Genomic DNA, 14,954 nt, shown 5'->3' with positions numbered 1-14,954 from the left:
TGTTAACGATATACTCGAAAAGTTTAGAGCTCGTAGACAGCGAAAATAATGAGCCATATTCTGGAATTATTCCCTTCTTCCCGGAATTAACGGTACTACCTACCACTCAAAAATTTTTTCTGATTGTGGCACAAATGCAAAAATTGTTCATCAGATCGGCAGCAACGGGCATGCTTTTGTCCTATATAAAAGGGATTATCATTTTAACTTATTGTTGAAAACCGTATTTATTCTATTGTAACACGACCAGGATTGTAACGCAAAGGGTGACATTTATTACAACCGCGAAAAAAATGAACTTTAGTGCTAGGTATGAGACGGTCGACTCTAGTAGCAAGAATATGAAAAAAAAAACTCGTGTCACACTCAAGTAAATACGGTATTATATCTGACTGTCACGTGCACAACTCCAGACAGGTTACAACACGGCGACTCCTAGAAAAACAGTAATGATCTACACATGTTCCATTATTGACCACAGACTGCATGTAAACTACGGAACCCCCACAAAGTCAAGTACCACCAGGTTGTTCAAAGGCATTTTTCAAGTATCATGCTTAGACGACGATGAGTCGACCTCATTAAAGCACGGCTGCTGCGACATGTTTGCATTTCCCCTAACGCCACTAATCTCCGCTATACAGTGGCCTTTCATGAGAAGGTTGCCTTAGAAGTTCGTTTTACAATTTCCCGTCAGCTTCAAAAATTATTTTAAAAACTGCGATACGAGCATTTTGTGGGTTCACGCTAGCCGTTGGACAGGCCGTAAAGAAAAGCGCACACTGAAACAGCTTATGTATTGTATTGTGCAAGAGCTATGACTACCAGCTACGTAAATATGTTCACTCAAAATACCAGTCTCTGGGCCGAATTTTAACTCAGTGCTGCCTGAGAAACTATCGATTTTACTTCAAAGCGGGTGCGTAATGAGCAACCTGCATACTACGTGCAGCTTCGCAAGTGTTCTCTGAAGCCACTTACCTGTAAGTTTACGCCCTGTAATGCTTGGCACTACATCGAAAGGTCATACTGTTTTTTTCGCGTCATAATGGTACTTCACAGTCGGACAGCGTCCACTCTTTCGGTAACACAGTCTCGCTAAATTATCCAACCATGGACAGCACATTGCAGAAACCATAGCGAAGAATAATCGCTGCTCACCCGCTGGGTCGTAGTTTTCAGCGAATTGTTCAAATCCTTGCTGGTCTTGCGCGTTACAAAGTACCTACCCCACGACTCGTGCCCATGGGCACATTTTAGCATGCCAAGGGCAAATGTGCCCCGAGCCAAGGGCAAATGTGCCCATGGGCACATTTGCCCTTGGCTTTCGCTGCCCTTGGCCAAGCGGTGCTGCGGCGCGCGCGTTTTGCCGTCTTTCTACACTGCGATGTCAATTGCTTCTGAAATAGTTAAAACTGTGGCGGGTGATGCACTATGAATATTTTAACGCGCTATCATATCTTCGGCATTGTATGAACCCACTCCAGTTCAGAACGCGGCGTTTTGTGCTAAACTCGGAGAATTTTAAATCAAAAGACCAAGCAACACTGTGCATCGGCCTTGAACGCGTGAACGTCAACGTGGTCGACGCGTGCCAGTGGTTGCGCGCCCTTTTCCTCCACTGGAGCGACTAGACGCTTTTGATGCCTAGGCGCGAGCATACGCATGCCAGTGGTTGGCATTTGAGCACCCCGTTCCCGCCTTCTGAGTGCGCTTTTTCAGCTTGTTCACGCGCTCAGCACGCGCTCTCAACAAGTCGCCCTGCACGTGTACCTTCACCTGTGACTTGCTCGGAAGGTTTAAAAAAATTTCCAAGATGCAGAAATATTTTGCACGGTGTGAATCTCAACCAAACCGAAACCGAATAATTGACCACCTTGTGTTTGAGCGGGTTCTAACTGCGTGTCGTTGCTGAACAGCCGCACGTCTATTACTATTGCCACGTTCCATTCAACAAGGTTTGTTATCGCCCCAAAACACTACGCAATTCTCAGCGCAAACCACGCCTGCAAATTTCGGAAATCTTCGGGACTGTAGTAGATCACTTGGATAATATTACATTGACTCCGCGAACTGTATAGATTATTCTGGAACACTCGTCACCACCAGCGATAACGCTATAACATTCGATGGCAAAAATGCTGACGCACTTCGCCGCTTGTCAGTAGTTGATCGACGTCCGACGCTCCGTTCACTATCTGTGCAAGACTGCTACTGTATACAGACTTTCAGTTTACCGGGCACAGGTACGCCCAAAAAAACAGTTAAAGCCCAACATAAAGTCTCCTGTTTTCGGCCACCTCACGACCCCGTGACATCTGGTGGAGGTGCTGCTTCGTTCATGTACCGGACGCCCCCGTCAAGCCGTGAACCCAGCCCACATCGCGGAAAAGACACCGACGCCAACCAGGAGCAGCGAACAAGCCGCCGACAGCAAGGGCTACCACCGGAGTACGGGCTTCTACAAGACAAGGTGCAGTGGACAAAGGCCATGACCATGACTGTAGCGACAATGACAACCGCAGCGTCCCAGCCCACGATCGTCATGCATTAACCCAGGGAACCACATTTTGTCCATGGGTCATCGTTCGAAGACCCGGAGACCTGGCTAGAAACATACGACCATGTGGCCGCCCTCAACCACTGGGACAATGACGAAAAGCTCCGTCGTGTGTATTTCTATTTGGAAGACCACGCAAGGACCTGGCTCGAGAATCGAGAGTCCACGCTCCGAACGTGGGATGTCTTCTGCGGCGCATTCCTGCAAATGTTCACGAGCGTCGCTCGCAAAGAGAGGGGCACTGCATTACTAGAGACCCGAGTTCAGCTGCCAAATGAAAATGTCGCCATTTTGATAGAAGAGATGACCCGCTTGTTCCGTCACGCTGACCCAGACATGCCTGAGGAGGAGAAAGTTCGTTTCCTCATGCGAGGGGTCAAACAGGAGTTCTTCGCGGGACTAATCAGGAATCCAGCGAACACCGTCCAAGAATTTGTATCCGAGGCGACCACTATGGAAAAGACCCTTTGCATGCGCACCAGACAATATAATCGTCACATGACTCCATATTGCGCTGCTGCTCAAGCCAATGACTCCGAAGACCTGCGTGAAACGATCCGAGTGATCGTGCGGGAAGAGCTGCGCAAGCTGTTGGCTTCGGCGCAGCCTCAAGTGGATTTGATCACTGACATTGTGCGAGAAGTTCGGCAATCGCTTCGAATTCCCCAAGCACCACTGCCCAAGCCTGAAGCTATGAGCTACGCCGCTGCAGTGCGCCACAACGCTCCTCCCCGTCCACGCCAAAACGCCGCCCCATCGCACTTCCGTCGCTAGACGCCACCGCCGCCACCACCCCCACCGACGTCCTACCGTTTGCCATCGGGCCAGCGCAGTGTGCCGAGGAAAACGGACGTTTGACGTGCACCTGACAACCGCCCGCTCTGCTACCATTGCGGCAAGGCCGGGCACACATACCGCCGTTGCCAGTACCGAAAGATGGGACTGCGTGGCTTCGTCGTCAACTCACCCCGTCCGCAGCCAGGGGAACGGCCACGCGACATCGCCGACTACCTGACAGGAACTCGGTGGACACGAAGTCCTTCCCGTTCGCCGTCGCCCAGCCGCCGCATGTCACCGCACCACAGGCAGTTCTCTGGCCCAATGCGGGGCCGGTTTCCTATCCCGTATCCGGGAAACTAACGGCAGCAACCGATGGAGGTGCGGTTGTTCTGCGAAGAGCTACCGAAGATCCTCCGACGACGACGACGCCGTGACGGAGCTTTCCGAACAACACGCCAACCAGGCAAAGTCTTGACGACGAAACCTCACTCACCGAAGGTGACCTGACGACGCGACATAGAAGCAGCGGAACAAGCCGACAAAGCCGTGACCCGACACCACGGCCTAACTGCATCGCGAGACGGCGAACTGGCGACATCGACGTTCTTATCGACGGCCACAGTGTGACCGCTCTCGTCGATACCGGAGCCGACTATTCTGTCATTAGTACGTCGTTCGCCGCGAAGTTGAAGAAATTTAGGACAGCTTGGGAAGGCCCCGAAATCAGCACAGCCGAAGGTCATGTCGTAACGCCAGCAGGAATTTGCACAGCGAGAGTCACCATTAACGGCCGTATTTATCCTGCAGACTTCATAGTCCTACAGCGTTGCTCGAGAGATGTCGTCCTTGGCATGGACTTCTTATGCTTCCATGGTGCTATCATCAACCTAAGAACAAAGTCGATAACGTTATCCACAGAAGAAGCAGTACCACTGCGCACGCTGTCAGGAAACCATGCTTTGAATGTCCTGGAAGAACAAGTCAACATTCCGCCTCGCTCCAGCGTCATTATTTCAGTCCGTGCTCCTAAATCACCTGATTTGAAGGCGTCGTTGAAGGCAGTCAGCATCTGTTCGTCACCCGAAATATTTGCGTCGCAAGAGGAATTGCGGAGCTGCGGGGAGGCAGAACAACGGTTATGTTCACGAATTTCAGCAATGAGTACAAACATGTGAACAAAGGAACGACGGTCGCATACATTGAAGAAATTGTGGAAGCCACCAGCGCTTTTGCCGTTGCCGATTCTGCGGGACCTGCTCAGATTGATTGATTGATTGAATAGTGGGGTTTAACGTCCCAAAACCACCATATGATTATAAGGGACGCCATAGTGGAGGGCTCCGGAATTTCGACCACCTGGGGTTCTTTAACGTGCACCCAAATCTAAGCACACGGGCCTACAACATGTCCGCCTCCATTGGAAATGCAGCCACCGCCGCTGGGATTCGATCCCGCGACCTGCGGGTCAGCAGCCAAGTACCTTAGCCACTAGACCACCGCGGCGGGGCGGGACCTGCTCAGAGGAACCAAGCCCCACCCACAGCTTGCGACGTCAATCCCAGATTTACGAAACATAAGCAAGAACAGCTCAAGGCCCTGCTCCTGCAATACGAAGATTGCTTTTCGTCGTCATCGAAAGTTCGGCAGACCCCAATCACGAAACATCGCATCATAGCCGAAGAAAATGCCAGACCACTCCATCTGAGTCCGTACAGGGTTTCGACGCGAGAATGCGAGGCCATGAAAAGACAAATTGATTAAATGCTGTGGGATGACATCATCCAGCCGTCCAAGAGTCCATGGGCGTCCCCCGTGGTGTTAGTGAAGAAAAAGGATGGCACCCTACGTTTCTGCGTCGATTATCGCCGCCTGAACAAAATGACAAGAAAGGACGTGTATCCTCTCCTATGAATACACGACGCACTTGATCGGCTCCATAACGCCAAGTATTTTTCGTCAATGGACCTCAAGACTGGCTATTGGCGAATCGAAGTCGACGAAAGAGACCGAGAGAACACGGCGTTTATAACACCGGACGGCCTCTTTGAGTATAAGGTGATGCCCTTCGGTCTTTGCTCAGCGCCTGCAACTTTTCAACGCGTTATGGATACGGTACTGGCAGGATTGAAGTGGCAGATTTGCCTTGTGTACTTGGAAGACGTCGTCGTGTTTTTCTCGGGTTTCGACGAGCATCTTCGACGCCTTGAAGCTGTACTTCAAGCCATCGAGACGTCCGGATTCACACTGAAACCAGAAAAGTGCAGATTTGCGACGCGGAGCTCTTGTTCCTGGGGCACGTGATCAGCAAGTCTGGAGTTCGCCCCATCCAAGTAAAACAGCCGCCATCGCTGACTTCCCGCCGCCCACTGGTAAGAAGGCGGTGCAACGATTTCTGGGCCTGTGCGCCTACAATAGGCGATTCGTGGAAAACTTCGCCCGAATCGCCAATTCACTCACTAACCTTACCAGGCCTGACGTAGAATTCAAGTGTGAAACGCCGCAGGAACACGCTTTCCAGGAGATAAAACTTCGCCTCCAGACACCTTCGTTACTTGGGCATTTCGATGAATTCGCCGAGACAGAAATACACACTGACGCAAGGAGCGTCGGTTTCGGTGCCGTTCTTGTGCAGAGGTCTGACGGACTTGAAAGGGTTATTAGTTACGCCAGCCGATCGCTATCCAAAACAGAAGGCAATTATTCCACAATAGAAAAGGAGTGCCTCGCCATCATCTGGGCTACGTTTAAATTTCGCCCCTACCTCTTTGGCAGGCCCTTCAAAGTTGTGAGCGACCACAACGCCTTGTGTTGGCTAGCCACCTTAAAGGACCCTTCAGGTCGCCTCGCACGATGGAGCCTTAGACTTCAAGAATCCCTCATTACCGTCGTTTACAAGTCCGGCAAGAGACACTTTCGGAAACAAGTGGATTGTGGTAGCTACCAACTACCTTACCCGCTACACTGAGACAAAAGCCCTGCCCAAAGGTAGTGCATCCGAAGTAGCTAAGTTCTTCGTCGACAATATCGTCCCTACGTCACGGCGCCCCGAAGGTCCTCATCGCCGACAGAGGAACGGCATTTACTGCTGACCTAACTCAAGCAATCTTGGCATAGAGCCAGACAAACCACTGCCGGACGACAGCGTACCACCCACAGATCAACGGCCTCACCGAGCGGCTAAACAAAACGATCGCCGACATGCTGGCAATGTACGTCGATGTCGAACACAAGACGTGGGACGCCATTTTTCCGTACGTGACCTTCGCATACAACACGGCGGTGAAGGAGACGACGCAGATATCTCCATACAAATTGGTCTACGGAAGGAGCCAGGCAACGACGCTCGATGCCATGTTACCCAACGTCACCGACGAAGAAAACCTCGATGTGAGTGAGTACCTCCAACGCGCCGAAGAAGCCCGACAACTCGCGTGTCTCCGTATCAAGAATTAACAGACGACTGACAGCCGCCGTTACAATCTTCAACGACGACTCACCAGCCCGGTGAACGTGTTAGGGTGCGGACGCTGATATGCTGACGTGGACTCAGTGAAAAGCTTTTGCGACGGTACTTCGGACCGTACAGGGTAGTTCGACGCATCGGCGTTGAACGTGTCGCTGTAGTTGAGGTACCGGAGCACTGACATCTCCATGGGCGTCAGCTTGAGGCTCTCCACCTAGCTGTTCTTATGCGCTTCGGCGAAATCTTGCCACGTGTTATGGACGCCCGTCTTTTGGAGAGGTGTGGTAGAGGCTTTCGTGGGAAGTCCCAGGGCTACTTAAGTGGCCTTTTTTATCATGATATTAAGGTTTTCTATTTCAGCTGTTTTCAAATTCAGGTACGGTGTGCCATATGTAAAGCGGCTGGCGAACAGAGCTTACAATATACGTAGCGGGTCGTCCTCTTTGAGTTCGTTTCGTTGATTCGCGATCCTCTTGGCGAGGTGCGTGAGTTGTGATAGTGTCTGTTGGAGTTTCGGTAGGCTGGAAGCTCCCGATTCATTCTTGTAGATGTGAACTCCAAGCATTCCAAGGTTCTCGACTTTTGAAATTGATGTCCCATTTAGATTTACGCTAGGGTCGGGCTCGTCGTATAAAGGGGGTCTGCCTCTTGTTCTCGCTTTGAGGATGAGGTGCTCGGATTTCTCGGGGGCACAGCAAAACCGCAGTTGCGGAAATACCGTTCGATGGTATCTATGGCGGTTTGTAGGCAGGTCTCTTGTCTCTCAGTATTCGAAGCCCTAGTCCAATGTCTGATGTGATCAGCGTAGATCGCGTGCCGCAAATCTGGTATTTTGTCGAGAATTATTGGCAGATTGATCATGGCCACATTGAAAAGTAATGGCGAGATGACCGAACCCTGCGGCGTGCCTTTTTTCGGTAGTTGGAAGCTTTTGCTGCGGAAGTTGCATATGCCCACAGTTGCCGTACGGTCCCTCAGAAAGCTTCTGACGCACGTGTAGGTTCTAATGCCGCAGCCAATGCCTTCGAGGTTGCTGAGGATCAAGTCGTGGCTGACGTTATCGAAGGCTGGCTCGGAGTATGGAGTACATTCTTCGATGGGTGAGGTGATCAAGGAGGTCTTCTTTGAGTAGTAAGAGTACGCCGTGCGTAGAAAGATGCTGCCTGAAGCCGAACATGGTGTCCGGTGGGTGTCCACTATCCTTTAGTACTGGCTTAAGCGGTCGTGTACCATATGTTCGAACAGCTTTCCCACGCACGAGGTGAGAGAAATCGGGCGTAGGTTCTTAATGCCGACTGGTTTGTTAGCCTTAGGGATCATGATGAGTTCCAAGTGCTTCCATGCCACAGGTAGCTCTCCTTTATCCCAGCAGTTGTAATATCGGAGAAGAGCCGTGGTGGCCTGGTGCGGTAGGTTGCGTAAGTGCTTGTTGACAATTCTTTCTAATCAGGGGCTGGTATTTTCTTGTCAGCTTCGTTAGGGCTGTGTGCAGTTCAGCCTGGCTGAAGAGCCGGTCGAGCTCAGTGTTTGGTGCGCCAGCATATTCTTTGGTGTGAATTGAAGCTCCAGTGGGTGCATCACCACAAAGCTTTCTTGTATTTCTTTTAGGAGGTGTTCTTCTGTAGTGGCGTAGTTTCGAATAACCCTCTGAAGGTGATGCTTTTGTGCAGCTTCGGAAGGTTGCGTGGCTACAAGTGCGCGTAGCAGATACCAGATGTTCTTGGTGCTCAGAGTCCCCTGCAGCTGTCAAATGAAACTGTCGATGATATCGCCGTCAACACGCAAGTCTACAAGAATTCGTCAAGCTTAACCAACCAGACATCATTGCACTTCAGGAAACCAACACGCAGAACGCACGACTGCAAGGGTACATGACCTGCGCGCAAATGCAACGCACTGCCCTACTTGTCAAGAAGGCCCTTTCAACGCAAAAACACGAAATTGAGGACACTCAAACGGAACACACCCTAATAGAAATTCTCCCGGAACGAGAGACGCAGCAAAGGCGTGACATCAATTCGATGTCATGCCTGCGATAACGACTCGGCGAGACTGAGCGATAAGCATTGTGATTGTTTGCTCGTGCCTTCTTCCGAGTCATTTGGCGTGAGTTGTTGAAGCTATCGAACTGTGCCATGGTGACGTAAGTTCTCTTCACGTTCGCGATGAAATTGTTGACCAGCGCAGCGATCCCTTCGGCATTAAGCGTAGTGATCTTGTGTTTAAACGTTGAGGCCGTTTTTTAGGGGCAAAGCTTCTTATAGCGGCACCCGTTCGTCCCTCGTAGCCGTTGTAGTGGGTAACAAGTAAAACATATTCACCTCCAAGGTGGTGCTGGTGAGATATTTCTTCTGTGCGTTGTAGAACAATAAGAATAGTGCTCAATGTACATGCCAATGGCTGCTAATGGGGAGTGAGAGACAGGAGCATTCGGCATTTAACGCGCACGCTGCGATCCCCATTAGCAGCCATTGGCAGTACATTGAGCTCTATATTACAAGAAAGGGTTGCTACGTTATACTCGCTGGGTGTAACCTCCTTAGTTTTAGAAAGGTTTAGCGAGCGTTGAGCCGCAGTGCCATGAATACAATGAACTAGTATATACCGTGAATGAACTCGAGGTGGTTAAAGGTGGGAAGCAGGCCCGAAGCGCAAGCCGTAAGAAAGTGTGCGAGTGCCACTTCTCGTTTAGTCCTTGGAATGTCCGCTGGATGGCAGTGCTTCTATATGGGGAATATATGATGAAAAGATGCGAGATGGTGGTACTTCGAGTGTTGAATAGATGGACGAACGGACACGCAGACAGATGCATGGATGGACGTATGAACGGACGCAGGGGCGGATGCATGGACAAACGCAGGGATGGACGAATGAACAGACGTACGCACGGACGGGCGGATAGACGTACGGACGGTCACACATACGGACGCATGGACGGACGGAAGCAAGAACGAATGGACGGACGAATGCTTCGCCCCACTCTCCATCAATCACTCTGTGGATATGCTGCCAATTTTATTTCTATTGCTGACTGGACAATCTTTTCCATCGTGGTGTGTGCATGTTATTCCTGAAAGATTCTTCAAATATCAGGCACCTTGCGTTCACTAGGACTTAGGCGTCCACTTTGGTCAGTTTCGATGCCGGCTCTGTGCTTGAGTTCGTTTGTTCTTGATATTGTTGTTCTGCATATCTTTGCTGATGCGTGCACTTTTCAAGTAGTTGTCAATGAGCTCTTGTTGTCTTTTTTGACCCTGAAGCAGTTTATTTATGAGGTTTTGTTGGCTTTGCAGTTATGGCTGTGCTGATTCTGGGGCTTTTTTTTGCTGGTTTTTCAGTTTATAATCAAGAACCTGTATGGATGAGGTGTCCGCCTTCAAGGAGGTTAAGCTGTTGCTGTCGTTCGATCCACTTGCCATGACAGTGTAGCTCGCACGTTTAACGAAACGCGAGCGTGTGCGAGAGCGGGAGCGCTTGGAATGCAATATTGACTTGGATCTGCTGCGCGTAGCGACGGGACGCGTGCGAGAGCGGGAGCGCGAACTCGAACGCAATATTTACTTGGATCTGCTGCGCGTAGAGACATTGTTACTGTTAGAGGTAGTGGCCGATATTTTAACCTCAGGCAACTCTGCCCCGCTGGCGTTCCAGTTGTTGTCTATTTCTTGAAGCCTGTTGAGGCGCTGTCGTCTTACGTTGTAGGATGGTGGACTTGCCTTTAGTCTCCTTTTGCATTCCTTATTTGCTGTTTCGTGTCCTTCTTCACTGATTTTGCAGGTGGGTGCACATCCATGTCCCTGCGTTTGTCTGGCTTTGCCGCATTTATAGCAGAAGTCTGGGATAGGTTTTGGACAGACGTCTTGGCGGTGACCCAAATTGCCACAAGTTCAGCAATACTGCACTGACATACGATATAGTCTGCAGCTCTGAAAAATTCTGTAGTACAGATTATGCGGTCCTTCAAAGAAGACGACTGCCATGGTCGATTGATCTACCATTCGGGCGTGAAGAAATGTGTATCTTGCCAGAGCGCGAATTCCAGCCATGAGTACTGCGGTGCTCATGCCGGGTATCAAGCCATTGATGACGCCTCTGGAGACATCGTCCAGCTTTCTGATGTTGCCGTTCCCAGTGTAGAAATTTCCCCCAAGCTGTATTTTCGGGATGCTTACCAGCTTCTTGGCGTCTTTTTTGGTGGTGGTGCTTGCGATGATTAGGTTTTCTATCCTCTGGACTTGTACGCGTACCTTGTCGTTGAAGTCTTGCTGCGGTAGTCCACTCGCTTTGCCGATGGCATGCATGACGGTGACGGTGTTATATTTAGCTGGTTCTAGCCTTGCTTGTGGACGGTAGACGATCCTAAAGTCTTTGACAGGCAGGGGTGGCATCTTGGGTCTGCGCTCTTGCTGTGATTGCGACGGGTTCAGCGTCTGCTCCGTGATAGGCGTGATAGGTGGGCGATTAGTGGGTGAGTTTGCTGGTGCCCCTGCAATGGTGGTATCGTTCTTGCCTTTCTTACTTCTAGTGATCCAACCGCTTTCGTTGCGATTGTTCCGCCGCTGCCAGCGTCTTAGGTCCATGAATTTTCCGTTTTGTTGATTGCCTTTGCCTGGTCAGTTTGCATTTTATTTTCTTCTGATTGCTCGTTTCTCGGTATTTCGCTTGCTGGGCTGCTTCTTAGTCCATAATATGGGCTCTTCGCCATGGCGAGCGCGAGCGCTCGTGAAGAGCTGACAGGTATGCCTGAGCACGTGCCGCGCAGCTTGCATTGCGTTGGTGTGCAAGAGCAAGCTGGCCATTAGGCGTAATGAAGTAGACGAATGCTTGTCGGGAATCCTGTTTGATATTGTTACGTGGAAAATAACAGTCGTCAGTCCACGGACACAACGCAGCTCACCTACAACGTCCACTTCTTCACTCTCAGTATAAGGCACCTTTTTGGGTATGTCCCACTATGCCCTGTTTCAGTCAGCCAAAATCAATTAACACAACACCCGGTGGCAAATGCGCCAACCCGGCGTGCTTACGGGGCCAGAGCAGGAGCAGTGCGGTAACGCTTGAGCCTTGATACGTGGACAATGTCCCGGAACAGCAGAGCAGAAGAGGTTGATGGATTGTCAGGAACAATTTCATATGTAGTGTCGGTCACTCATCTAAGCATGCGGTATGAACCCGTGAAACGAGAGAGAAGCTTCTCTGAAAGACCTGCATGTCGCATAGGGGACCAAAGAAGAACGAGGGAACCTGTCGGAAAGTGTTGGTTGCGATGCCGCTCGTCGTAACGATGTTTCTGCGAGTCTTGGGGGCGCCGTTAATCTGCTGCGGGCAAGCCGGCGAGCATGGTCGCCGGCTTGCGTCGCGTGCATATTGAGAAGTAGAATAGCGTCGCGTGCATATTGAGAAGTAGACTGCGCAGCTGCTGGCAGGAAGGTATCCAACGGCAATGTTGATTCACGTCCAAAGAGAAGGTAAAATGGCGAGTGCACAGCAGTGTCATGCCGGGAGGAATTGTATGCGAACGTAACGTAAAGTAGTGCAAGGTCCCAATCACGATGGTCGACCGAGACGTATTTTGATAGCATGTCTGTCAGGGTGCGGTTTAAACGTTCTGTAAGCCCATCTGTCTAGGGGTGGTACGATGTCGTGAGCTTATTCGAAAGGAACGTACGGCCTCGGTCTGTCAGCAGTTAACGAGAGGCTCCATGCACTAAAATGAGATCGCGTAGTAGAAAATAAGCCACGTCTGTAGCGCAGCTTGTTTGTATGGCTCGTGTAACTGCATAGCGGGTCGCGTAATCTGTAGCAACCGCGACCCACTTGTTTCCAGTGGCGGGTGTTGGGAAGGGACCGAGAAGGTCCAAACCAACACAGAAGAATGGCTTCGATGGGATGTAGATGGGCTGAAGATACCCGAAGGGAGTCCCGACGGCTTTTCGCGGCGCTGGCAAATTTCGCAAGCGTTGACATAACGGCGTACAGAGCGTGAAAGGCAAGGCCAGTAGAAGCGGCGGTGCACGTGGTCATATGTGGGAGAGACACCAAGGTGGCCCACGGTTGGCGCGTCATGGAGCTCGCGTAGGACTGTAGAGCGTAGGTGCTTTTGTATGACCAGAAGTAGGTCATGACCATTGGGCGATAAGTTACGCCGGTATAAGGTGTGGTCCTTTAATGTAAACATGTGAACAGAAGCGTCTTGCGGTGAAGATTCGAGCTGTGGTATTAGGCGGCTGATATCCGTATCGCGAAGCTGCTCGTCCCCGAGATGAAGCAGCTGGGAGATGAAAAAGACGCCACTCACAACATCAGTGCTCGTAGGATCACAGGGTAGCGTGGCAGACAATCCACATCCTTGTGCAGTTTTCTTGATTTATACACTGCGGTGTAAGACTACTCTTGGAGGCAGAGTGCCCAGTGGGCGAGACGACCTGTGGGATCTCTGAGAGAGGCGAGCCAGCAAAGAGCATGGTGGTCGGTGAAAACTATAAATTATTAGCCGTATAAGTAGGGCGAAATTTCGCGACTGCCAATACCAGCGCAAGACATTCGCGCTCTGTGATGGAATAATTACGCTTCGAGGGGGACAGCAGCCTGCTGGCATAAACCATCACGCGATGCTGCCCACGTTGTCGCTGAGTCGACACAGCGCCTATTCCGTAACTACTGGCATAGGTGCCGTAGGGTCGAAAAGAGCCAGAACAGGAGAGGAAGTGAGCAAAGTGGTGAGGTCGGAGAATGCTGCTGCTTGCGAGGGACCCCATGTAAACGTCTCATTTGGTTTCAGTAAATCTGTTAGGGGCCTAGAAATTTCCACGAAGTTCTCGATGAACCTCCGAAAGTATGAGCAGAGCCCCACAAAGCTGCGGACAACTTTGGCGGTTTTTGGCACAGGAAAGTCCTTCACAGCTCGAACATTTTCTGAGTCAGGCTGTACGCCGTAAGCGTCAACAGTATGTCCAAGTATTGTAATGCCGCGACGATTAAACCGGCACTTGTATGAATTCAGCTGAAGACCGGTGAGACGGAATACATTAAGAAATTTGGACAGTCTCTCAAGGTGTGCTTCAAAAGTGGGAGCAAACACAATCACGTCGTTCAGATAACAAAGACACATAGACCACTTGAATCGATGGAGCAAGGAGTCCATCATTCGTTCAAAGGTGGCGGGGGCATTACATAAGCCGAAAGAAATGACGTTAAATTGAAAGCTACCGGGCGCCGTACTCTGAAGTATCGGCAAGTCTCGTTGCTGGCATGATTTTGCGAAAAAGGTCACGTGTTGGGCCGACTTTGACGGGTTCAAAACGGGTCGGCTTGCCGAGGCTGGGTGTGTTACGTCATGCTCCCTCCTGTGTTTCTTCTTCCTTCATGCCTAGGACTGACTTACAATGAAACGCACCTTCAAAGACCGCGAATCCATATTGTGTTCATTCACAGGTCATCGAGCATGCACCCTAAACGGCCGTTGATCTTCTCATTAACAAGAAATATAGCGCAGTTGACTATAGGCGTGTTCACAGGAGGGGCAAGGAGCGGGGGTGGCGGTCGCATTTCCCTAGTCACCTTAAATTGGGATGACAAACAAACCCTGACCCGAGCCCCCTCAAGGGGAACCCTGCGCACGCCTATGTTGGTGACGTGCAATTTTGTTTTCGGTTAACAACAGCTCTCCTAGCAAACTACGTAGCCGCTATAACAACTTGACCTTGCCCAGCACGTGTCAGAGGTGGCGCCGGCTTTCCTGGTAGTGGGCCTCGTACCCAAAATCTTGAATTATTTATCTCTGAGAGATGTGACTATTGCAGCAGCTAACATTAGGAAGCGCTCTTAACGTAAAAAAATCTGGAGTATGTCACACATGAACCACTGACAAAAGCATTCATCGGCTATGCTTACAGCTCAAGCGTTCCACAAAAACGATCACCACGATCTGGAGTCACCCCATTTATCATAGTGCGACCCAACTCCTGAGTACATACATCGAAGCAAAATAGTTCAGCAGGTGTCCTGGTGACCCAACAAGAAACATTGGCTAACATCGCTGATTAAGGCTAAAGTCTTAAGTGCATAATAAATTTAGAAAACTCACCCATTGGTGGCAGGATCCACATCAGCACGAATGAGTCAGAAAGGCAAACGGCATGAACTTGAAAG

This window comes from Rhipicephalus microplus, chromosome 2 (genome assembly GCF_043290135.1).
Source record: "Rhipicephalus microplus isolate Deutch F79 chromosome 2, USDA_Rmic, whole genome shotgun sequence".
NCBI lineage: Eukaryota > Metazoa > Arthropoda > Arachnida > Ixodida > Ixodidae > Rhipicephalus > Rhipicephalus microplus.
Note: the sequence above shows the minus strand (reverse complement) of the source record.